At 42.7% G+C, this 23,282-nt stretch overlaps 1 protein-coding gene across 4 annotated transcripts in view; it reads left to right on the top strand.

Moving 5' to 3' along the window:
* The window catches only part of LOC139538730 (B-cell CLL/lymphoma 9 protein-like), a 64,538-nt gene that overhangs the window by 10,991 nt on the left and 30,265 nt on the right, over positions 1-23,282 (top strand). For 2 of the 4 annotated variants that reach the window (XR_011667792.1, XM_071341117.1), the window contains exons 1-2: positions 18,902-19,246; positions 20,731-20,911. The gene's annotated coding sequence lies outside the window, so the exon portion shown is untranslated. Of the gene's footprint in view, positions 1-18,901; positions 19,247-20,730; positions 20,912-23,282 lie in introns of those variants that run through there. The other 2 variants (XM_071341119.1, XM_071341120.1) reach the window with 2 other exon arrangements.

Genomic DNA, 23,282 nt, shown 5'->3' with positions numbered 1-23,282 from the left:
CTTAGATCATGGGAAAAGGCCTTGACTGTTGCACTTGAATCATTCCCAAGGTGAATGGCTGAGCCCTTTACACTATGAAACCACACATTATTGCACAGAATTTGATATTACCGGCCGCAATTGTTATGGTCAAAACAATGTGTGGGGAGGCCGCCAGCAGAAGAACAGAAACTCACATCAATACCTTTGTCAGATCACACTGTGAAACTAAGAATTGATGCTATAGCTAGCAATAAAGAGGAAACTGACTGAACAACTCAAACTCCCCAGCTTATGCTCTCAAAAAGTACGTTAGCTGTGAGAGCTGAGATGCCACGCATTGACATTTGTTGGCTACATGTCGGGGGATGCAATTCATGAGGACATATTGTTCTGTCTCACGATTCCCGAGCATGAAACGGCACAGGGGATGTTCAGTGTGCTGCGTGGCTACTGTTTAGTGACGAAAAACACATTCCATGGGATCGAATGGTGGGCTTTTGCACAGATGGGGCTCCATCTATAACGGGACGGGGGGCAGGCTTCTGCACTCTAGTTATGAATGTGTCTCCCTCTGCCATATGGACGCATTGTATGATACACCCACTGAGCTATAATGGATACACCGAGAGCAACTGGCAGCAAAAGAGCTGAGCACAGAACTCGGAGATATACTGTAGCAGGTAACTTCGATTGTAAACTACATCAAACCACATCCATTGGGTGCACGCTTGTTCACAAAACTATGTAGAGATGTTCTATTTCATATTGAGGCTTGGTGGTTATCGAGGGGGAGTGTTGGAAAGATTTGTCGCATTGAGAGAGGAACTGTTGTCATTCACAATGGATAAATGCAGGTATAGCATTTTTTTTAAGTGTAGCGCTCTCCATAATACCCAGTCATCACAGGATGTATACAGTCTCCTCAACTGTTAACATTATCACTATCAACAGCTGGATTGGCATACTCAGTATGTCAATCATCATGATCAATGGGGATCTGCTGCTGATGATGATTGCCATAGGAGTATGACAATCCAGCTGTTGATAATGATCATGTTAACAGTTATAGAGGTGATAATGTTCATGATAATGATTGTTGTGTAGATACCATATATACAAACACACCATGTGAATTGGACTGAAACCTGAGGATGTATAGTTGGGGTTCACTACTACAAGTAAGTTCTCAAAAAATCCATAAATTTTTTAACAATGAATATTCTGTTAATACATACCATCGCTCTTTAGGTAACCTTACAGTTTCCAGCGGCCTCATGTGCGTGTTTATGACAGTTAGGAGAGTAGAGAACGCCCAGGAACAGCTGACTATCTAATACACGTCTAGTGGGGCCCCCACATTCTCAGAGAGGGGGAGAGAGAGAGAGTGGGAGAGAGAGGTCAGAAGGGGTAAGGAGTATGTGGGTGGGAGGTTAAAGAAGGGGGAGGGGGAGAGGCAAGAGAGGGAGGGAAAGGGACAGAGGGTCTGTCTTGTTTGTTGCTTGTCAGCAATTGCTTGAGACAAGCTTCCCCTCCATGTGTGAATGCTACTTGGCAGGAATGCGTGGACTGTACCAAGTGAAAGCCAGGAGGGGGTTCAACAGGGAAAACGGACTCCAACTGAGCAGCCAGTGTGTGGTTGAAGTGATTCCTCTACGCTTTGATGCTGCCCTGGTGTGCATCTTTGTGTGTGTGTGTGTGTGTGTGTGTGAGTGAGTGAGAGGTTGGCGGAGAGAGTGTTCTGTATGGATATGTGCTCTCTTTCACAAACGGCAACAAAGAGAGGGAATGAGACACCCCTTTCTCCCCCTTCCTCCACACAGGAGAAATAGAAGGAAAAACAGAGGGAAAAAATATGATGAAACCCAAAGTGTTCATGTAGACTGTGTGTGCATGTTTGCGTGTGTACAATACAGAGACATCTCTTCAAAAGAGTCCAGACACACACTGCCAGGTGTGCATCTTGCTTTGTGTGTGTGCTTTGTGTGTTTGCAATATGTGTGTGTTTGTGTAAACACCAGCATGTCTCTCCACTGTTCCCCAGTAGGGGTTGTAATAGTCTTGAGAATGTGTGTGGTTGTGCTGTGGCTGCGGCAGTATAGCCTGTTGCCTTCCCCCCTATCCACTCCAGACAGAGACATATTCACACTTTCTCTCCATCCTTTTCACAGCGAGTAGGATCTTTCCTTTTCAGAGGGAGCACCCATGGCAGGATTTATCTGACATCAGAAAGTGAAAGACAAATTCCTAACAATCTAAATTAGTTCTTTATTAATGAAGGAAAAAATGAGTTTGATTCAATTAAATCAACCACTTTAAAAGCCCACATTGAATGGAGTCTTCACTAATCCACTCCCCTCTGCTCTTCTTTCCTCTTTTCCTCCCCTCTCGCTCTCTTTCTATAAGGAACATTTTGTGTTCAGGCACGCACACACACACAAACAAAATAGAGGCTCCTGTTGGCAGTCACAGAGGTTTTATTTCCAGACTGAATCTTTTTCGTGTGGAAAAGCAGTAAAGTTCCAGAATGTCCAGTCAGCAGTCTGTTTCTACTCTACAAGAACCAGAAACCCCTGTTCCCTTTTCATTTATTGCACTTGTGGTTTTAAAAGACTCTCTAAAAAAAGGATGTGTAATTATAAGTTAATAACTGAATAATGTTGTGGATGTGGAAACGTGTTTGGGTAAAGGTGTGTATACGACTGGGGTGCTGGATGGTTCACTGGAGGGGCTGGTAGAGAGGAAACAGTAATCACACACACACCTACACCTACCTTTACATCTGTAAGTTGGTGTGGAAGCTGTATTCAGGAGACTCAGCTCTGAGAGAGGTGTAAGAGAACATAGGTGAATGGATGAAAGGAGAGGGGAGGACTGATAGAGGAAGGGTGATGGAGTAAGAGGAAGGGGGGAGGGAAAGATGTAAAGGAAGGAATGGAGAGAGGGAGGGAAGAGCAGGAGGTAGGGATGGATGGAGGGAGGGAGGAGGTGTAATCTCAGGGGTTTGAATGCACAGAAGGGGAAAGGAGCAATAGAGTGAGTGGGGAAGGAGGGAAAGAGGAGGGAAAGATGGAAAGGAAGGAATGGAGAGAGGGAGGGAAGAGTAGGAGGTAGGGATGGATGGAGGGAGGAGGGGTGATCTCAGGGGTTTGAAGCACATTAGTATTCATGGAGAAGAGGAGGCCTCAGACAGCACAGAAACAGAGGAGCCAGACGGAGAGCAGGACAATACCACACACACACACACACACACACACACTTTATTCTGCATGTACTGACATGTGTGTGTGTTCAGCATGCATGGATACATAAAATATGTACAATGCCTTCAGAAAGTTCACAGCCCTTGACTTTTTCCACATTTATTGTGTTACAGCCGGAATTTAAAATGGATAAAATTTAGATTTTGTGCCACAGATCTACACACAATAACCCATAATATAAAAGTGGAATTTTGTTTGACATTTTTACAAATTATTATTTTTTTTTTAAAGCTCTGTGTACAATAATAGTGGTCAACATGCTTTTTGAATGATTACCCCATCTCTGTACCCCACACATACAATTAAACACACATACAAGGTCCCTCATCCGTGTAGTGAATATCAAGCACAGACCAGGGAGGTTTTCCAATGGCTTGCAAAGAAGGGCACCTATTGGTAGATAGGAAAAAAGCAGACTTTGAATATTCCTTTGAGCATGGTGAAGTTATTAATTACATTTTGGATGGTGTATCAATACACCCAGTCCCTACAAAGATACAGGTGTCTTTCCTAACTCCGTTTACGGGGAGGAAGGAAACTGATCAGGGATTTCACCATGATGCCAATGGTGATTTTAAAACAGAGTTTAATGGTTGTGATATGAAAATATGCACCCTGTTTGCAATAAGGCACTAAAGTAATATTGCAAATAATGTGGCAAAGAAATGTCCTGAATACAAAGTGTTTTGTTTGGGGCAAATCCAACACATCACCGAGTACCACTCTTTATATTTTCAAGCATGGTGGTGGCTGCATCATGTTATGGATATACTCATCATTGGCAAAGACTAAGGAGTTTTTGGGGGGTATTTTTTACATTATAGAGTAATAGTGAAAACATCAAAAATATGAAATAACACATATGGATTCATGTAGTAAGCAAAAAAGTGTTAAACAAATCTAAATATATTTTATATTTGAGGTTCTTCAAAGTTGCCACCCTTCGCCTTGATGACAGCTTTGCACACTCTCTCAACCAGCTTCACCTGGAATGCTTTTCCAACAGTCTTGAAGGAGTTCCTACATATGCTGAGCACTTGTTGGCTGCTTTTCCTTCTCTCTGCGGTCCAACTCATCCCAAACCATCTCAATTGGGTTGAGGTCAGGTGATTGTGGAGGTCCGGTCATCTGATGCAGCACTCCATCACCTTCTTTTTTTGTCAAATAGCCTTACAGAGCCTGGAGGTGTGTTGGGTCATTGTCCTGTTGAAAAACAAATGATAGTTCCACTAAGCCCAAACCAGATTGGATGGCATATTGCTGCAGAATGCTGTGGTAGCCATGCTGGTCAAGTGTGCCTTGAATTCTAAATAAATCACAGACAGTGTCACCAGCAAAGCACCCCACACCATCACACCTCCTCAATGCTTCACGGTGGGAACCACACATGTGGAGATCATCCGTTCACCTACTCTGCGTCTCACAAAGACATGGCTGTTGGAACCAAAAATCTCAAATTTGGACTCATCACACCAAAGGACAGATTTCCACCGGTCTAATGTCCATTGCTCGTGTTTCTTGGCCCAAGCAAGTCTCTTCTTATTAGTGTCCTTTAGTAGTGGTTCCTTTGCCGAAATTTGACCAAGAAGGCCTGCTTCACGCGGTCTCATCTGAACACTTGATGTTGAGATGTGTCTGTTACTTGAACTCTGAAGAATTTATTTGGGCTGCCAGTTCTGAGGCAGTTAACTCTAATGAACTTATCCTCTGCAGCAGAGGTAACTCTGGGTCTTCCTTTCCTGTGGCGGTCCTCATGGGAGCCAGTTTCATCATAGCGCTGATGGTTTTTGCGACAGCACTTAAAGAAACTTTCCAGATTGACTGACCTTCTTGTCCTAAAGTAATGAGGGACTGTCGTTTCTCTTTGCTGATTTGAGCTGTTCTTGCCATAATTTGGACTTGGTCTTTTACCAAATAGGGCTATCTTCTGTATACCCCCCTACCTTGTCACAACCCAACTGATTGGCTCAAACACATTAAGAATGAAAGAAATTCCACAAATGAACTTTTAACAAGGCACACCTGTTAATTGAAATGCATTCCAGGTGACTACCTCATGAAGCTGGTTGAGATAATGCCAAGAGTGTGCAGATCTGTCAAGGGAAAGGGTGGCTACTTGAAGAATCTAAAATATATTTGAATTTGTATAACACTTTTTTGTTTACTACATGATTCCATATGTGTTATTTCATAGTGTTGATGTCTTCACTATTATTCTACAATGTAGAAAATAGTAAAAATAAAGAAAAACCCTGGAATGACTAGGTGTGTCCAAACTTTTGACTGGTACTGTAAATCAGCTTGAAAATCTATGGCAAGACTTGACAATGGCTGTCTAGCAACGATCAACAACCAACTTGACAGAGCTTGAAGAGTAAAAAAAATGTATGGCCAAATATTGTACAATCCAGGTGTGCAAAGCTCTTAGAGACTTACCTAAAAAGACTGCCAAAGGTGATTCTAACATGTATACAGTGGGGAGAACAAGTATTTGATACACTGCCGATTTTGCAGGTTTTCCTACTTACAAAGCATGTAGAGGTCTGTAATTTTTATCATAGGTACACTTCAACTGTGAGAGACGGAATCTAAAACAAAAATCCAGAAAATCACATTGTATGATTTTTAAATAATTAATTTGCATTTTATTGCATGACATAAGTATTTGATCACCTACCAACCAGTAAGAATTCCGGCTCTCACAGACCTGTTAGTTTTTCTTTAAGAAGCCCTCCTGTTCTCCACTCATTACCTGTATTAACTGCACCTGTTTGAACTCGTTACCTGTATAAAAGACACCTGTCCACACACAATCAAACAGATTCCAACCTCTCCACAATGGCCAAGACCAGAGAGCTGTGTAAGGACATCAGGGATATAATTGTAGACCTGCACAAGGCTGGGATGGGCTACAGGACAATAGGCAAGCAGCTTGGTGAGAAGGAAACAACTGTTGGCGCAATTATTAGAAAATGGAAGAAGTTCAAGATGACGGTCAATCACCCTCGGTCTGGGGCTCCATGCAAGATTTCACCTCGTGGGGCATCAATGATCATGAGGAAGGTGAGGGATCAGCCCAGAACTACACGGCAGGACCTGGTCAATGACCTGAAGAGAGCTGGGACCACAGTCTCAAAGAAAACCATTAGTAACACACTACGCCGTCATGGATTAAAATCCTGCAGCGCACGCAAGGTCCCCCTGCTCAAGCCAGCGCATGTCCAGGCCTGTCTGAAGTTTGCCAATGACCATCTGGATGATCCAGAGGAGGAATGGGAGAAGGTCATGTGGTCTGATGAGACAAAAATAGAGCTTTTTGGTCTAACTCCACTCGCCGTGTTTGGAGGAAGAAGAAGTATGAGTACAACCCCAAGAACACCATCCCAACCGTGAAGCATGGAGGTGGAAACATCATTCTTTGGGGATGCTTTTCTGCAAAGGGGACAGGACGAATGCACCGTATTGAGGGGAGGATGGATGGGGCCATGTATCGCGAGATCTTGGCCAACAACCTCCTTCCCTCAGTAAGAGCATTGAAGATGGGTCGTGGCTGGGTCTTCCAGCATGACAACGACACGAAGCACACAGCCATGGCAACTAAGGAGTGGCTCCGTAAGAAGCATCTCAAGGTCCTGGAGTGGCCTAGCCAGTCTCCAGACCTGAACCCAATAGAAAATCTTTGGAGGGAGCTGAAAGTCCGTATTGCCCAGCGACAGCCCCGAAACCTGAAGGATCTGGAGAAGATCTGTAGGGAGGAGTGGGCCAAAATCCCTGCTGCAGTGTGTGCAAACCTAGTCAAGAACTACAGGAAACGTATGATCTCTGTAATTGCAAACAAAGGTTTCTGTACCAAATATTAAGTTCTGCTTTTCTGATGTATCAAATACTTATGTCATGCAATAAAATGCAAATTAATTACTTAAAAATCATACAATGTGATTTTCTGGATTTTCGTTTTAGATTCCGTCTCTCATAGTTGAAGTGTACCTATGATAAAAATTACAGACCTCTACATGCTTTGTAAGTAGGAAAACCTGCAAAATCGGCAGTGTATCAAATACTTGTTCTCCCCACTGTATATTGACTCAGGGGGTTGAATACTTATATAATCAAGATATGTGTTTTAATTTTCATAAACGTTTTACAAATGTTATAATTTTTCTTCTACTTTGACATAGTATTTTGTGTAGATCGTTAAAAAAAAGACTAATCCATTTTGATTGTAATTTGTAACACAGAAAATGTGGGGAAAGTTAAGTGGTGTGAATACTTTCTGAAGACACGGTATCTGTTACTGTTGAATGCAGCCTAAACTGAAAAGGGGTTACCAGTAAGTTACAGGCAGCTCGGTGACAAGTTCTGTATTTAATATTACAGTACACAATGAATGGATGGATGAATGAATGAGGGGAGGGGTTTGTATTTCACAGTATTTTAATGTAATTACAAGGGATTGGTGGAAGCAAGATTAGTTTTCCGTTACAGTCTACCTATATGCACAGAGTTGTGTAAGCTGTCCCTCAGCACCAAACCTGTCTAAAGCAGCAGACACACACTAATGATGCACATGCAGGCAGTAGCTCACAACAGTCCCGCTTTTCCCCAATTGGGAAATCCAGGACCAGGGCTGCATGAGGGACATCATGCCCAGGAAGGAGCGCTATTGCTGGGCTAAACTCAGGGAAGGAGATATAATCTAAAATGAATTGGGTGACTTACTTACAACACACCACAAATGATGACTGCAGGAATGGAAGAAGGAAGGGAGGAGGAAAAGGAGAGGAGGCAGAAGCCGAAAAGACAACACTTCCATGGTGGTCTATTCTTAGTCTCACTCCTCAGATTTGGGGGAGTGTGTGTGACTGTGTGTGTGGGCGGTGTGCAGCTGATCTGCTTTGACCCCCCCCCCTTTCTCTCACACACACACACACACAGATATAGAGAGGGAGATCACTTATGGTGTCCTCTAAACACTCTGAGGTGCTGCATAGAGATGGAGGAGGCATGGTTGCCATGGCGGCAGCGCTGCATCCTTTTGTTAAAGATGTCACTCAGGGGGAATCAGGGCTAATGAGGAGGGAGTGTGTGTGTTTGTGTGTTATAAGCTCAGTAGTCTATTCAGGTGGGTGTGTATTGAGAATGTGTGTGTGTTTGTGTCCTAGGGTCAAGGATAGCAGTACTAGAAACGAGAGACGGAGAGGTGGTGGGAAGGAGAATAGCTGAGAGGGAGAAGGTAGAGAGAGAGAGAGAGGCTTAGGCAGGGATATACATGTAAAGGAATGTCTGTAGAAGCTGAAAACAAATCAGTTGTGAGTTTTTGTGTTTCTGTGTATGTGCACATCTATGTGTGTTTGTGTGTGTTAGTGTGTATTTAATTTAGACAGAGGAGTGTATGAGAGAGTGTAGGTGCTGTGTGTGTGTTGTCTCCATTGAGACTGAGAAAGGTAGAGTGTACAGGGCTGCGTAGGCAGTATGTTCTCTCTGCTCTTCATCTCACTGTAAATCAGAGAAGAATCAAAAAAATAGCAGGACTCGTTTAATCACTCTCTTCCTCTTATTCTACCCCTCTTTCTTCTCAACAGAAACAGCTTTGAGGTTGACACCTGTGCACCAGGGCTGTGTGAGCTCACACCCCCAAACACACACACACACACACACACACACACACACACACACACACACACACACACACACACACACACACACACACACACACACACACACACACACACACAAACAAACACCACCAAAACACACACATACCCCCAAACACACACAAACAAACATACATACAATCTCGCACACACATATGCATACAAACACACACACACAGAAATATTGGACTGGCATCAAAGAGTGCGAGAGGCCCTCATTTCATTCTTTCCTCTTTTTCCCTTTCCTTTTTTGTATTCTCCCTCTCTCTCTCTCTACTGACAGGGATAAATAATTTCATCTAGAGGGTTTTCAAATTCCACCACTCTGAGAAGCATGGCGTTCATCTTTCATTATCTGCTCTCTCATTCTTCCCTTCTCTTTCTCTTCCATTTCTTATCTCTCTCACAGACCCTCCCTCCCCCTCTCCAACCCTGTCCTGGCTTTAGTCTAATGATTCATATTTCACATCCAATACCTTTTCATTTAGTCTGTCTCCACTGCTTCAGCCACCACAGCTGATGATTTCAATTGGCTGATAGAATAGTGGCTTAGGCAGACAGGTACACACACATCTGTCTGTGTGTATACAAACACACACACACACTCACACATACACTCAGTTAAGAGGGGATAGAGGGAAGGGGAGGAGAGCAAGGTAGAGCGAGAGGAGGAGAGGAGATTTAGTTGAGGAGGTGAGAGATGACACGCATACACACACACGCCTCTCTCTCTCTCTCTCTGTCGCTCCCTTTGATCTCCAGCTCTGCCCCACACTGCATATTAAGATGCCTGGGCCCTGTTTGGTATTCCAGAGTGGGCAGCAGCAATGCCAGTCTCCATATCCTCTCCCTGCATCCCTCTGAAAGAGAGCAGAAACCCTCTGTCTGTCTCAAGATGCTTATCCAACTAAATGGGTCTGAACAGATGGAAGGAGAGAAGGAGGAGGAGGGTGAAGGAGGAGGAGGGAGAGACTGGGGGAGGGATAGGAGGGAAAGGGGGAGGCAGAGGCATTAGGCCCAGGCAGCACAGACGGAGTGAGTGTGTGAGTGAGTGAGCAGGGAAAAAGAAGCGGAGAGATGGAGCTGATGTTAGCAGAGAGAGTATAATTAAACGTTATTATCACAAATGGGCCAGTAATACAGGCTGTCTGCCTCACTGAAGGAGGGAGGGATGAGAGAGAGAGAGAGAGAGGAATGGAGAGATTAAAGTGGAGGGAGAGTGAGAAAGAGACAGTGAAAGAGGCAAACAGAATTAGAGAGAGAGAGAGAGTGAGGGAGTTTGGTGGTGGGTGACTGCTCAATGTTTGGGATTAGTATATGACTCGAAAGCTCTCTCTCTTTCATTCTCTCTCGTTCCCTCTCTTTCTCTAAGCCCTAGGGATGGCACATCTTTAGTTAAACTGCTCTATTAAATGGCGCCTGCTGAGAAAATCAAATTATAACTTCCTTTAATCAGAGAGTATCAGTGGCCCACACAGGAGCAGCCAGCTCGGACAGGAGAAAGAGAGGGGGAGAGAGGGGGGGGAGAGAGAGAGAGAGAGAGAGAGAGAGAGAGAGAGAAATAGAGAGAATATAGGATAGAGGGGAGGGAAGGAGAGAGAAAGGGAGGAAAGAGAGAGCGAGAGAGGGAGGGAGGGAAAAGAGAGAATAGAGGAAAGAGTGAGGGGAAATAAGAGAGAGAGCGAGAAAGAGCGACTGGAGACCTGAGGGAGGACGATATGAACCTGTCTCCCTTCTGCTTTGGTTCCCATGGCAACAAGATAGTGGGGGGGTTGTGGAATGTCTGCATCCATCGCTTCCTCTATAAACATTCATAGAGAGAAGAGAGAGAGAGAGAGAGAGAGAAGTCGAGGGGAGATCAATACATACTCTGGGTGTTTTAAATTACATTCAATTAGATGATATTCAGTTGCGGCACAGCTAACTATGTCTACCAGCACAGTCACTCACTGTAACACTGTAACTACCAAGTTCTCTCTATCTTTATCGGTTGTCTACCAGCAGTCTCCCAGTGTTCGAGCCCTCTTATGGTATAAATATTATAGCCCTGTTCAATCATAAATCCAGCTCGTTAATAACTGTTCTAAACCAGCGTTTCCCAACTCCGGTCCTCAAGTGCTCCCAACAGTACATATTTTTGATGTGGCCCCGGACAGGCACACCTAATTCTACTTGTCAACTAATCATCAAGCCCTTGACGAGTTGAATCAGGTGTTTTTGTCCGGGGCTACAACTGTGTGCTGTTGGGGGTACTGGAGGACCAGAGTTGGGAAACACTGTTCTCAACACTCCCTCCCTGATTAGTCATTAACAGGCCAGTTAGTGTAATGCTGAAACACAGGTGGGCGGTGGCTCACATCTCTGGGGGCTGCCTCTGCTACAGATGTGTCGGATCTTAATTTGACCAGTATTGTCGCAGCAAAATAATCCTGCAGCAACAGCTAGCAGCATACCAACCTGCATCCTAAATGCAGACTTGCCTCTGAAGCTAAGCAAGGTCGGTCCCTGGATGGAAGACCAGGTGCTGCTGGAAGTGGTATTGGAAGGCCAGTAGGAGACACTCTTTCCTCTGGTCTAAAAAAGATATATATCCCAATGGCCCAGGGCAGTGGGGACATTGCACTGTGTAGGGCACAACAGGCTGCTGAGGGGAGGACAGCTCATAATAATGGCCGGAGCAAATGGAATGGCATCAAACACATGGAAACCATGTGTTTGATAACATTCAACTCATTCCGCCTCAGCCATTACCACGGGCCCGTCCTCACCAATTAAGGTACCACCAACCTCCTGTTGTGTAGAGTGCCGTCTTTCAGACGGGACGTTAAACGGTGTCCTGACTCTCTGTGGTCACTAAAGATGCCATGACACTAAGAGTAGGGGTGTTAACCCCGGTGTCCTGGTTAAATTCCCAATCTGACCTTCATACCATCATGGCCACCTAATCATCCCCAGCTTCCAATTGGCTCATTCATCTCCCCTCCTCTCACTTGTAATTATTCCTCAGGTCGTTGCTGTAAATGAGAATGTGTTCTCAGTCACCTTACCTGGTAAAATAAGGTTTAAATAAAAATGAAATTTAACTTTTAGTCCATAATGTTGCTTGATCGGTGATTAGGCTATTAGGTGGCCAAAATGAGGCTACATGAAAAGTGAAACACTGTTAATATAACTGTGTGTTAGTATTGCTTTTCCACATTTTGTTGTTACAGCCTGAATTTAAAATTGATTACATTTAGATTTTTTGATCACTGTCCTACCTACAATACCCCATAATGTCAAAGTGTAATTATGTTATTATTATTATTATTATTATTATTTTTTTTTACAAATGAATTAAAAATGAATAGCTGAAATGTCTTGAGTCAATTAGTATTCATTAGTATTATGACAACCCTAAATAAGTTCAGGAGTAAACATTTGCTAAACATGTAACATAATAAGTTGCATGGACTCACTCTGTGTGCAATAATAGTGTTTTACATGATTTTTGAATGACTACATCATCTCTGTAGCCCACACATATAGATAAAAGGTCCTCAGTCGAGCAGTGAATTTCAAACACAGATTCAACCACAAAGACCCATGAGGTTTTCCAATGCCTCGCAAAGAAGGGCACTTATTGGTAGGATGGCTAAAAATAAAAAAGCAGACATTGAATATCCATTTGAGCATGGTGAAGTTGTTAATTACACTTTGGATGGTGTACTAATACACCCAGTCACTACAAAGATACAGGCGTCTTTCCTAACTCAGTTGCCGGAGAAGAAGGAGATTTCACCATGAGGCCACTTTAAAACCGTTACAGAGTTGAATGGCTGTGAAAGGAGAAAACTGACGATGGATCAACAACATTGTAGTTACTCCACAATACTAACCTAACTAACAGAGTGAAAAGGAGGAAGCCTGTACAGATAAAAGATATTCCAAAACATGCATTCTGTTTGCAATAAGGCACTAAAATAATACTGCAAAAAATGTGGCAAAGCAGTTAACTTGTTGTTCTGAATACAAAGTGTTATGTTTGGGGCAAATCCAATACAACACATTACTGAGTACCACTCTGACGCATCATCTATTTGTATTTTTTTTAATTTTACCTTTATTTAACTAGGCAAGTCGGTTAAAAACAAATTCTTATTTACAATGACGGCCTAGGAACAGTGGCCCCTGCCTTGTTCAGGGGCAGAACGACACATTTTTACCTTGTCAGCTCGGGTATTCGATCTTGCAACCTTTCAGTTAGTAGTCCAACGCTCTAACCACCAGGCTACCCTAACCCAATTGTTAAGGACTGGGGAGTTTTTCAGGATACAAAAATAAATGGAATGGAGCTAAACACAGGTCAAATCCTAGAGGAAAACCTGGTTCAGTCTGCTTCCACCAGACACTGGGAGATTAATTCACCTTTCAACAGGACAATAACCTAAAAAGGCCAAATCTACACCGGAGTTGCTTACCAAGAAGACAGTGAATGTTCTGGAGTGGCCGAGTTACAGTTTTGACTTAAATCTTCTTGACAATCTATGTCAAGACCTGAAAATTTAACAGAGCTTGAAGAATTTTGAATAGAATAATGGGCAAACGTTGCACAATCCAGGTGTGGAAAGCTCTTAGAGACTTGCCCAGAAAGACAGCTGTAATCGCTGCCAAAGGTGCTTCTACAAAGTATTGACTCAGGGGTGTGAATACTTATGTAAATTCAATATTTCTGTACTTCATTTTTAATAAATGTGCAACAATTTCAAAAAATAAGTTTTCACTTTTCATTATGGGGTATTTATTGTATGTAGATCGGTGAGAAAAACGATACATTTTCAATTTGGGCTGTAATACAACAAAATGTGGAATAAGTCAAGGGGTATGAATACTTTCTGAAGGCACTGTACCTGCAGAGGGGAACAGAACAGACAAAAAAGACTGCTGGGAGAGACTCAACAAAGAGAGGGATAGGGAAGGAAAGCAGGATGGAGAGATACTATAAATGAGAGCAAAGGAATAAAATCCATTTCAATTCATGTGACTGTTGGTGAAAAAGTGCTATGAGTATTTTCAGTTTGAAGAGACACATAACAGTGAAATGGATTCAATTTCAACAGTGGGAGAAAGAAAGAAGGGAGAAAGGTCAATAAAACAGAATCTAGTGGATCTTATAGGCCTAGTGCTTGTAGAATCCAGGAAAACTATAAAATAGAATAGAAGATTCTGTATTAACCATCAGTGAGGATCTCTGTAGTGTTGCTTGACTGTTACTCATAGCAACACTGCAAACCATGATAATGGCTGCCTGATGATTGGTCTGACAGCGGAGCTCCATTGTGTGACCTCATCGGTGTGTGAGTGAGCTCACTGTCTCAGTATTTTGATAACCCTGTTGAGTGAGGCTGCTCTCACCACTGCAGAATACGCTAATGAACTCAATAAACAAATCCGATACCTCCAGAACCAAAACATCAACAGCAGGGACAAGTCTGAGGATACAGGCATGGCTATAGATGGGTTTCTGTTAGCAAAGATGAGGTGTTTTGGGCCTGTTATGTCTATTGTGTCTTTCTGTATTGAAGGGGCATTGAAATGAGAGTCATTGTGTTGGTTGGTGAGGAAAAATCCCTCTACTTTGACAATAAAGCCCCTTTTCATGTGTGTGGAGTAGCCAACCGAGCTCCTTTTAGGAACAGCAGTGCAAGGACCGGGTACCGCCTCTTCCCATCATGTATGGCGGATCCTTGAAGACCCCTCACTGGGCAGGCTGGGGCGTGAATAGGTCATCGATTAGTATGGCCTCATCTGGTCTTGGAGAGCAGCACCGTGAGTACTGTTCTCTATAGGTCCTTAATAAGAAGATTTCTCTCTCTCCCTCTCTCTTCCGCCCCCCCCCCCCTTTCCCTGTCAGTGTGTCTACAGCATGTCTCCCTGCATAGCAGAATTTACTAAAGCCTTAAATAATGCAGATGGTAATGTGAGAAGACTCAATGTTGGTGTCCTGCTTAAACACACACACACACACACACACACAAATACAGATGGTCAGACCGAGACAAAGACTGATCAGACACATATATAACAGACCACAACACTCATGAACGTACACCTTCACCAACAAATACACACACACTGAACCAGTCAAGGAATCACCAAAGTATTCCACCAATTTTTATGTACGTAGGCCCAAATCAAAATATATGATACATATTTTGTTTGAGTTTAGGACAGGAGGTGGAGCTTGTTGTCCTGTTTCCTCAGTGTGTTCCAACTTATCAGCCAATGAAGCAGCCAGAGTGGGAACGCTGGAGAGTCAGAACAGCGGCCTGGAAAGCTCTGCTAATGTGCATGTCTAATGCATCCTAGTCTGGGAATACTGCCAGTCTGCTGTTAATAAACAGTGGACTTATCACACAAACACACACACACACAGTCTAGGCTTATACTGAGTGCACAAAACATTAAGAACACCTTCCTAATATTGAGTTGCACCCCACTCTTTTGCCCTCAGAATAGCCTCAATTCTTTGGAGCATGGACTCTAAAAGGTGTCGAAAGCGTTCCACAGGGATGCTGGCCCATGTTGACTCCAATGCTTCCTACAGTTGTGTCAAGTTGGCTGGATGTCGTTTGGGTGGTGGACCATTCTTGATACACATGGGAAAATGTTGAGCATGAAAAACCCAGCAGCGTTGCAGTTCTTGACACAACCCTATGTGCCTGGCACCTACTACCACACCTTGTTCAAAGGAACTAACATATTATGTATTGGCCATTCACTCTCTGAATGGCACTCATACACAATCTATGTCTCAATTGTCTCAAGGCTTAAACATCCTTATTTATCTTGTCTCCTCCCCATCATCTATACTGATTGAAGTGGATTTAACAAGTGGCATCAATAAGTGATCATAGCTTTCCGCTGGATTCACCTGGTCAGTCTATGTCATGGAAAGAGCAATTGTTCCTAATGTTTTGTACACTCAGTGTAAAACCAGAGGGGGAGAAAGAGAGAGATCTGTATACAGTTTTATGCTCTGTCACAGATCGGCACTAACATGCACCAACATGTCTAATAGAACCATGGCCTCAGTCAAAAGTCACAAATATGCAGGGCTAGTCTAAGAACCCAGGGGAGCTTCTGTTATTCAAGTTTATATTTTTATTTATTTATTTAGCTTCTGTTGTTCACTTGTCTGTATCTGTGTGTAAAAGGACAGCGAGTGAATCTGAGAATGTCAGTTAAACACAGAATATCTCTGGATTATTTTCTGACTTCCGTGTTTCACTCGGCTCGTCCCTCTCTTATATGACATCATTTCTGTGTTCATGACAAAGAAACCCAACCCTGACACAAGACACGACCCCTGTCCTGCAGTCTGTGTTCTCCTGTACAGATACCCTCTTCACTCATCCACTCATCAGAACACTCCAGATGACAGTAAAGTATCTGGAGACTACTCCCGTCTCTGTGTTATTTTTTGTGGATTATTTTATAGCACTATCAACAGGCTGCTTCAATCATTTCATCAGCTGTGTCCTATGAGCTGTTGTGGAGTTCTGAAGTCCCCTGGCATTTCTCTCAGCTCTGTTGTTTACTATTCCTCCTCTAAAAGCATGCACGGTAAAAAATTACTTCAACTGTTTACAAGTAAATGAGTTAGCTAGGTTTTCTCAATTGAAAAATACTATATTTGTTGAAACCAAATATATGATTCAATGCCAAATGTTTTGTTTGATGATTACCAAACCTATATTTCAAGGTGCAACCTATTTCTTTCAACACTCAACTTACTTTTCCTCTTTGATTAAACCTAATAAATAACTAATACAAACTGATATTTCATATAAATACAACCCAGTTTAAAAAAAATCTTGTTCCAAAATCACTTTTAAATTTGGAATGATCTAACAAAATGTCTTCAATTGAGTTACAAGCAATTAAATACATTCCCTGTAAATCAAGAAATTGAGTTGGTTAATTAAATAACTTGAAATAATGTTTCCAAACATATTCTTTTCACAAGACTTTCACATTTAGTAGCCACACTATGGTAACCAAGCATTGACTACCTTAAAGGGATACTTCGGGATTTTGGCAGTGAAGCCCTTTATCTAGTTTCCCAGTCAGATGAACTCGTGGATACCATTTTTATGTCCCTGCGTGCAGTTTGCTAACTATCCCTAGCGCAATGACTGGAAGTCTATGGGTATCTGTTAGCATGCTAGCAGATACCCATAGACTTCTACTCATTGTGCTAATAATAGTTAGCATTGGCTCATGAAACTTCCTTCATACTGGACAAAGAGACATAAAAATGGTATCCATGAGTTCACCTGACTCTGGGGAAGTATTCCTTTAACATAGAAACCTTATGGGCTCTTTAATATCACATGCACTTGTATCCTTACAGATGCTGACAGTGTACAAAATTAGTTTGAATAATGACTACAATAGACCACATTAATTGGAATGACATTCACTCTCATGATTGGGCAAAAATAACAAACTGAAAGCCACGCCTCCAACTCTTCTAATAGGCTGTTGCTGCTACATTGCCCCCACTGCTATTCAATGTGCATGCCTTGAGGTGGTGAAAGCGATTTAGAAGCAGTCATTGAATTTTAAAAAATCACATTGATCTGTCAAATTTGTTATTTGATTTCATACAAATTTAATAGGTTAAATGAACCAAAGCATAAATTGTAATCGTTCCAATCAGTAAAAGCACTTCAGATGAACAAAAGCATTGTCCCACTTTTTATATTGTGGGATTTTCTTCTCGCTCTCTGTGTCAGATTGCTGGTAGAGAATAATGGGTATTAGGACAACTCTCCCCTGTCACTCTCACAGTACAACGGCTGTTGAATGGTTTGGTGGATGTGGTTAGGTTGATGCAATGTTATTGCAATGGTATTATGTGAAAAGGGTTTGTCTTGCATGTGACAAGTACTATGTTATGCACACACAGGATGATAATTAAGTGGAGATAGTCATTCAGGAATAATCTCTGTCATAGCCTCATGGGTAAAAAATGCAAGTATTATTACCTCACTTTTCTGCACAACAATCATCATCTGGTCCATCAGAACCCACACACACACACTAAGAAAGAGAGGGGGCAGGGGGCTGTCAGGGGCCTCATAGGAGAAGAGAAACATTAAGCACAAGCAATCTGAGATTGGTGCTCTTCAATATTTAATCAAGATACAGTACATTTCAAATATAATCCAAATGTTTAATTATAACAACTGGGGTTTGAATCAGTTGGTGTGTTTGTGCACAGTTGAGTGTATGTGTGTGTCATTCATCCATAAAATGTAACATTTAGAAGGGAAACTATGACATCTTGTTGGTGTGTGTGTGTGTGTCTGTGTGCAGGCTATGTATTATGGAGAAATGTACACTTATCTTCTTCTTCACTCTTTTGGTATAAACATATCTTATAAGTCACTCTTTTCATATATGCATATCCTAGAAGTCACTCTTTTGGTATAGGCATATTTTATAAGTCACTCTTTTCTTAATATCACCTTCCCTCTGTGTCAGACTTTTTAACACGTTAATAATTGAATCAATGTTTCTACAAAATGTAGACACATTGAACTGTGTGTAGGATTCTGTGAGTAGGATTCAACCTAGTGTAGGATTCAAATGAAAAGACATTGCAGAAAAGGAGGAGAAAGAGGGGAGACAAGGGAGTTTGGTTGAAGTAGATTCTTAATGAGGATAGACTCAAAAGGCTACATACAGTCTGCTGTGAATGCTGTGTGTTTTATTGTGCAGGTAATGGTATAATATCTGTGTAGCCCACGTACACACAGTTTAATGGGTTTCACGTCAAACCAGTTGAATATTCTAATTTTCAACAGCCTACTTGCCCGTATTCTGTCTTGAGACGTCATTTCTTGTCCCCTTCTCCGAAAGTTACATTTTCTCACTGGCACATAGACCTGACCTAGAATTGCTACATAGAATTCGGACTAAACCAACACGCTGGAACGGGCGGGGGAGACAGCAGGAAATCTTGGTTATGGATATAATGTAGTAGGACCGCTGGAAGCTACGGCGAAGGGGGGGGAGACATTTCTGTTTATAACGTTGGTCGAATAATGTAGCTATTTCATCGCTACAATTAGGCTATAGAACGTAGCCTACTAAGCAAAGCAAACCCGATGAGTTATTCCAGGTGAGTTTTCGGGGAAAGTGTCGCTGTGGCCGCTCACCTCCTGGCAAGGCTACACGGGGGTCCTCCTCCCGGGGACATCTCAGTCCAGTATCCGCTCTACCTACCTCTGTCCCCGAAGGATGGCCACAAAACCCAGCGTACCCGGTCTGACAAGAAAAGATCGTTTCTTCTCATCAACGGTGATTTTTTTTCTTGTGATTATAGCGGATTATTCCACACAACGTTGACAGGATATGATATTACGCGCGGAGGAATATGTTTTTTTACGCTTTACTGGAGTACCAATCTTGCCTCTCGAAAATGAAAATAGCCTACGGTGCAGCATGCATGTGCCACATTCTTCAATACAATTCGGCGCAAGCAATATACAACACAATGTATATTTGCTTGAAAAAGGCGTAGGCTATTGTAGGTCCACTATAGGCCTAACAAACGTATAGCCTAGCCTATCCTATCCTTAGTAGCCTACCCTATTAGGCTATCCACACAGAGAACCTATCCTACGTGGTATTGAGATCAAGTGAATTCGGTGACGATAACATTCTACATTGTTACTGTACTGAAGTTGAAATTGTAACACTGCTTGTCGTGGGAGTGGCTATATTTTTCTATTAGACAAAGCTTAAAATGTTTCCCCTTTTTAAGTATTGTCTGTCTGTGGGCGCTGATTTGGACAAGCAGGGTTGTGGCGAGTGGCAACAGCCGTGAGAGCCCCCCTCTCGGGGCCGACTTTGTTTGCGCTGGCCGGGGCTGTGTGAGAGAGCTGTAGTATTCCCTTCCCCCAGTTCTTGGGCGAAACAGGAACAACTTATTTTAGGAGGAAAAAGTTGGAGTTTGGAGCGCCCTGAAATACTGAGGACGCCAAACGTTAGCCAGTGAGACGCTGAGATTTCATGGGGTCACTTATTTCGTTTGTTTCAGGAGTTTTTCACTCGTTTGCAAACTAGGCCTACAATTATTTTTTTACGGTGTATTTATGGCTATAACTGTCTAGCTAGTTTACCGCAATACTACAGTGCCAGCTCTATATTACTCTATCTGGTTGTAGCCTCTTGTATAGTCTATTCTGCAATTGGGACATTTGAAATCAAGTGATGTCACTCAGGATGCCAGATATTTAAACTAACCAAGGCCAGATATATGATTAAGTGGCATTGCATGACTGTGTGTCAAGGGTTGTGGTTTGTTTCTCCCAGGCACGTAATTGATCAATTCATATTATTGATTGGCTAGAGTCCACACACCTGAACCCTAATCTGTCCCTTCTGGACTGAAGTCTTTTCTCTACTAATCCAGTATTCCCCACCAACCCTGGCCCTGGATAGTGCTTATTTTGTTCCAGCCCAACATTAACACATCTGAATCAACTAATACACTATTGCTGATAAGTTGATTTGTGAAGTTGTAATAATTCTGGTCTGGAAGAAAATTCTGAACACCCTGTATCTCTCCAGGACTAAGGCTGGAGACTATTTAATCATTGAACTAGGCTAGTTCTAGAGAGGGATAACTAGTTCCTAGATCTAATGTATTCTACTGAAGAGGGGCTGAACTAGTTTACATTTGAGTAATTGCTGCTGTTGTATCGCTCCTGGCAGTGTTACAAGTATTTTTGCAACAAGTCAAAATGATTGGATGTTGAGTAAAACTTTGTCTCTCTTAGGTGTGTGTTTGGCTGCAGTGACCTGTGAGGGTGTTGCCAGTGACAGAGCAAGGATCAACTCCTGCCTTCAGCCTGTCTTTGTCTGAGTGGGAGGAGTCAGGGTTCAAAGGTTGTGGCTCTGAGGACCCGCGGGCTGTATTTCCATATGAGGCCCTGCTGAGGGGGCTGGGGACCAACCAAGGTAACCTATCAATCACTATAGTCTGTCTGTCTGTATCTGTCTGTCTCTCTCTCACACACACACACACACACACACACACACACACACACACACACACACACACACACACACATACTACCTTTGCCTGCTTCAATGCCTGTTGAACATGGGCTGGATTGTTTTGGGCTGGCAGCACTATCTATGATCTGTACATACTGAGAACACTGGAGGGTCAAAGCTTTCTGCCTGAGAAAACTATCCACACTGTCATCTAATCTTAACCAAAAACGACAGCAAGGAAGACGACATGATGAAATGGATACGGATGTATTATGGACAACAACAAAAAAATTCTCCTGAGTGAATTGGCCTAATGTTTCCTATTTTGTTTACTTCGTGGCTTCTCAAGTAAACATTTTGGGGTCAAACAGTAGGAGAGAAATGTGTGTTTAGAGAGAGGGAGAGAAGCATCATGTGCTTCAGCTTGAAAGATGAGGTCTTCCTGGGGTCTTCAAGTTCTAATGTCACATACATAAGTACAGTGAAATTCTTGCAAGCGCTAAACCCAACAATGCAGTAATCAATAACAATGCAATTCTTCCTTGGGCTTACATCTACATGATATCTTTTAAAATCTGTCAAAACACCTCATAACAAGACATGGTATCAATAACAAGAAACAATGAGCTGAAACAATCCACGTACGATTCCCCACAGGGCCTCTTGTCACCACAACGCCTCGTGCCGTTGTTGCTAGCTATCTGACCGTTCAGAATCATAGCAACGCTTCTAGCCACTTCCATGTGCATAATTTTTGTGACGTTGTAGGCCAACCCGTCTCTTTCTCTTCTCTCTCTCCCTTCTCTCCCTCCACTCCTCTCTCTCTCTCCCCTCTCTTCTCTCTCCCTCCCCTCCTCTCTCTCTCAGTGCATTCGGAAAGTATTCATACCCCTTGATTTTTTCCACATTTTGTTACGTTACAGCCTTATTCTAAAATGGATTAAAACATTTTTTCCCCTCATCACTATACACACACAATACCTCATAAAGACAAAGCGAAAACAGGTAAAGACATTTTTGCAAATGTATTCAAAATAAAAAAGATACCTTGTTTACATAAGTATTCAGACCCTTTGCTATGAGACTCAAAATTGAGCTCAGGTGCATCCTGTTTCCATTGATCATCCTTGATGTTTCTACAACTTGATTGGTGTCCACCTGTGGTAAATTCAATTAATTGGACATCATTTGGAAAGGCACACACCTGTCTATATACGGTCCCACAGTTGACAGTGCATGTCAGAGCAAAAACCAAGCCATGAGGTTGAAAGAATTGTCCGTAGAACTCCGAGACAGGATTGTGTCAAGGCACAGATCTGGGGAAGGGTACCAAAACATTTCTGCAGCATTGAAGGTACCCAAGAAAATGGTGGCCTCCATCATTCTTAAATGGAAGAAGTTTGGAACCACCAAGACTTCCTATAGCTGGCCGCCCGGCAAAACGGAGCAATCGGGGGAAGAAGGGCCTTGGTCAGGGAGGTGACCAAGAACCCGATGGTCACTCTGACAGAGCTCCAGTGTTCCTCTGTGGAGATGGGAGAACCTTCCAGAAGAACAACCATCTCTGCAGGATGTTATTCAGTGGCAGGAACTGGGACACTTGTCAGGATCGAGGGGAAAGATGAAGGGAGCAAAGTACAGAGAGATCCTTGATCAAAACCTGCTCCAGAGTGCTCAGGACCTCAGACTGGGGTGAAGGTTCACCTTCCAACAGGACAACGACCCCAAGACTTCGAGACAAGTCTCTGAATGTCCTTAAGTGGCCCAGCCAGAGCCAGGACTTGAACTCCATCGAACATCTCTGGAGAGACCTGAAAGTAGCTGTGCAGCAACGCTCCTCATCCAACCTGACAGAGCTTGAGAGGATCTGCAGAGAAGAATGGGAGAAACTCCCCAAATACAGGTGTGCCAAGCTTGTAGCGTCATACCCAAGAAGACTCGAGGATGTAATCGCTGCCAAAGGTGCTTCAACAAAGTGCTGAGTAAAGGGTCTGAATACTTATGTAAATGTGATGTTTCAGTATTTTATTTATAATACATTTGCAAACATTTCTAAAAACCTGTTTTTTCTTTGTCATTATGGGTATTGTGTAGATTGGTGAGGGGGGAAAAAACAATTTAATACGTTTTAGAATGAGGCTGAAACGTATATTTCTTTGGGAAAAGGTCAAGGGGTCTGAATACTTTCCGAATGCTGTGTGTGTGTGTAGTTCTGTGTCTGCCTGTGCATTTAATTGGGCAGGTCTTTGCCAGTATTTTAAAAAATCCCATGGGAATGAAACACCAGGTTAAAGTGGGTTAATTCAGGGACAGACCCTGACTCATGTTCTCT

This window comes from Salvelinus alpinus, chromosome 14 (genome assembly GCF_045679555.1).
Source record: "Salvelinus alpinus chromosome 14, SLU_Salpinus.1, whole genome shotgun sequence".
Classification (NCBI taxonomy): domain Eukaryota; kingdom Metazoa; phylum Chordata; class Actinopteri; order Salmoniformes; family Salmonidae; genus Salvelinus; species Salvelinus alpinus.
Note: the sequence above shows the minus strand (reverse complement) of the source record. Positions and strands in the feature narration are given on the sequence as shown.